At 43.6% G+C, this 3,424-nt stretch overlaps 1 long non-coding RNA gene across 1 annotated transcript; it reads left to right on the top strand.

Annotated features, from left to right (window-relative positions):
• Window positions 1-730: 730 nt before the first annotated feature.
• LOC149440242 (uncharacterized) lies at window positions 731-3,171 on the top strand. The gene is made up of 2 exons (XR_016307701.1): window positions 731-818; window positions 2,116-3,171. It is a non-coding gene; the product is annotated as an uncharacterized LOC149440242 (long non-coding RNA).
• The last annotated feature ends 253 nt before the right edge of the window (window positions 3,172-3,424 follow it).

Raw genomic sequence — 3,424 nt, 5'->3', positions numbered from 1 at the left:
AATGTAGATTGCCCCGCCCTGTGTCAGTATGCAGGGAGGGGGGTTGTTCCCTTGAGTGTATATATCTTGTGACTGTGTTAAAATAAAGTAGTCTACCTCCTGGTTTACTTCAAGACTGGTGTCATCTAGTCTTGTATGGTCGGCTGTGGTGTCTGTTGTCGGTGTTCGGACAGGGAAGTGGTAGTCTAACGGAAGTACCCAAGCGCAGTCTGAGGTCGGTTTCATTACACCTTCCTTCTTCTACCTCTTAAATGAAGGAATGCGCATTCCTTCATTTAAGTTAAAGGACTAAGAAATTTATTTGGTTTCTTTGAGGTGGAATTGCTGCTTTAAAGTATTAAGGGTGTGGCGCTTTTATTCCACTTGTGATATTGTTGGGTTCTTCTTCTACCTCTACCCAGTCAGTGATATCACTAACAGCCACCTTAAACCCAAGTGGAGTTCTTCCAACACCCATACAGGAAGAGTGGGCTCACAATCAGTTTTTCTTCACTATATCAAGAGGATCCTTCTATAAATTATAAAGAGAGGTATTTCTCTGGATGAAATAAAATAAAAACTGTCCTTGTCACCCTTTAACAACCAATCTAATTCAAACCTGCAGTGGAAAAATACATTTGGAAAATAAAATGTGACTGGTTGCGGGTCAGTCCAAATACATCTAATTTCAGAAGCATTCTGCAGATGTTGTCAATTGGGTTTCCACTAAATTGACTTTTTTATGGATTCCAGGCAATGATTCGGAAGGACAAAAGAGGTTTCTGGATTGGTTTGAGGAAATCTGAAAAATTGTGGAAGTGGCCGGATGACAGCGTGCAGTGAGTAATCCTCTCAATAATCCCATGTAGACTATATGTTGGAAACACGCATTGGGGTTGATTTGCTAAAACTGGAGAGTGCAAAATCTGGTGCAGCTGTGCATGGTGGCCAATCAGCTTCAATTACGCTTTGACAAAAAACATGGAGGCTGATTGGTTTCTATGCTGAGGTGCACCAGATTTTGCACGCTTCAATTGTAGTAAACCAACCACATTGTATGTGGAAGAAGAGCAGTATTGCAGCTTTTGTTTTACCTGGAATTAACTTCTGATTTCATTATCCATTCTTGCTTGTATCCACGATCCATCCCAGTGACCTCTCCACTGAGCCCAGCCCTCCCAGCACAGTAAGGTGCAATGTTTAGACCTTTCAAGGTTTTGGATCTCTCAGGGCTGTTCTTGCTGAGTTTGGGCCCAGAGATCCTCGGTAAACTCATTGGATTAAAGCAGTGTTTCTCAACTCCAGTCCTCATGGACCCCCAACAGGTCATGTTTTCAGGATTTCCCTCAGATGAAACAGCTGTGGTAATTACTAAGGCAGTGAAACTGATCAAATCACCTGTGCAAAATAATGGAAATCCTGAAAGCATGACCTGTTGGGGGTCCATGAGGACTGGAGTTGAGAAACACTGGATTAAAGGAAGAAGAAAGGCGCCCTCTGAGTGCAGCAGTCCATCAGTAGACCATTACTGTGTCCTGCAGGAGTCCATCCCATGTGGAGCTGGCTGCTTAAGGTAATGACGGCCAGCTCCACACGGGATGGACCCCTAAAGGACACAGTAATGGTTTACTGATGGGCTTGTTTAGCTTCCTTACATTGTGAGTTTTAACATTGCGGTTCATTAAAACTTTTCTTCCATACTGCACTCAGAGGGCGCCTCTCTTCTCCCTTTTGTGTTTTGTATACAGAGCTGGCTTACTCTGAGATGGCTGCTATCTGAAGCGGTTACTAGCCATAGACTTTATTGGCACTTTTGGAAATATAACACTGGACATTAGCCGTTAGTGCGTTGAGATCTCTCTTTTATTTAAACTCGTTGGATTCGTATCCATCAGAAGGTTGACCATCTCTCCTGCCAGTGCTGGGTTTACCAATAAGCTCTGTAGTCCTGCTCCCACAGGTAACATAAAGAAGGTGGCAGAGTTTCCTTTTATACTTGTTTGCCACACATTTCATTCCCATTTTCAGTAGAAAGACTTTTTTTTGGTCTTCAAAGGTTTCGCGCCTTTGGGTCCAATTATGGAAATCATTCACTTCCAATGATGGAAATGAGGACACTTTTTTCTTTTTTCACAGGAAGGATTTCCCACCCAGTGGAGAATTTTGTGCCAAGGCCTCACCCACCCTGCAGAGCCTGAGCTGTAGTATCTCCCTGCCCTGGATCTGTCAGAAGAAGGCCATGCAATGTAGATTAGAGGCTGAGGATCTGCGCTGCTTTTTCGAGAAGATCGGAGTCTTTGGAAAGAAGATAAATGAATAAGATGGCGCTAACAGGCTTCTTCAATCTGGACTTGTAAACTACAATTGCCAACAGCAACCAATCATAACAAGTGACTGGTCAGATCAGGAACAGAAATGATTTCTTATTGGTTGCAGGGCCTGATGCTTTATTCACCACATTTATTGGTAAAGTGGGTCATGTCTTATGTGACGGTTTACACATAATTGTGTTTAGTTTTGCCTCTTATGCTGAGACATTTCTGCTGCTTTTTCTCCAACTTCTGAGTCTTTGCAGTAAAGCTGCGATGTCAAAGTGAAGTGTAAAAAATGGTCACACAGAGAGATCTCAAGGAATATAGGAATAGTGAGAATTGAATACAAGAGGTAAGTGGTGCACTAGACAATCTCTCAGTATATGGTATGACCTCTAAATCATAGGAGGCCACTGTGATGGGAATCACTTTGGGTGGGGGGCCATGGAACACAGCTCACTTTGGAGAGGTGGGGAAACCCCTGTCTCAGCTCCCCATATCCCTCTTATGTGTAAGTCACCCTGTGCCTGTTAGTTGTACAGGGTGATCTGTCCTAATATTGTGTAGACATGTCTAGGAGATAGGTGGGGTGGGGGTTGTGGATTGTTTAATGCCATGTGGTTACATCCCACTGTTCTATTGTGTGTCTTGCTTGGGAGCAAACTATTATGGGATGTATGTGTTTATGTGTATTTGCTTGGTGGGGGGGTGTCTCCAGCAGCCCTCCCTCCTGATGCGACTGTCTGTTGGTGTGTCTCTTGTTACTAAATGTAGATTGCCCCGCCCTGTGTCATTATGCAGGGGGGGGGGTTGTTCCCCTGAGTGTATATATCTTGTATCTGTGTTAAAATAAACTAGTCTACTTTCTGGACTACTTCAAGATTGGTGTCTGTTGTCGGTGTTCTGACGGGGAAGCTGTAGTCTAACAGAAATACCCAAGTGCACTCTGGGGTCGGTTCCGTTACAGCCACATTGAGATTGTATCATATTTCTGTCAAACTAGCTCTACGCAGAATGTGCTTTCTCTATCCATCTACCCAATCAAAGTAAACCATACAACCATCTCTCCTCCGTGCCACCTTCTTTGCTGTGAGATGATGGCACTTTCAGTGCAAATGTAAGAACATAGAAGA

The sequence above is a fragment of the Staurois parvus genome, unplaced genomic scaffold (genome assembly GCF_062004578.1).
Source record: "Staurois parvus isolate SC_StPar_1 unplaced genomic scaffold, SC_StPar_1.0 ptg001108l, whole genome shotgun sequence".
Taxonomy (NCBI): Eukaryota; Metazoa; Chordata; class Amphibia; order Anura; family Ranidae; genus Staurois; species Staurois parvus.
The sequence above is the reverse complement of the archived record's forward strand: the minus strand, read 5'-3'. Positions and strand labels throughout refer to the sequence as shown.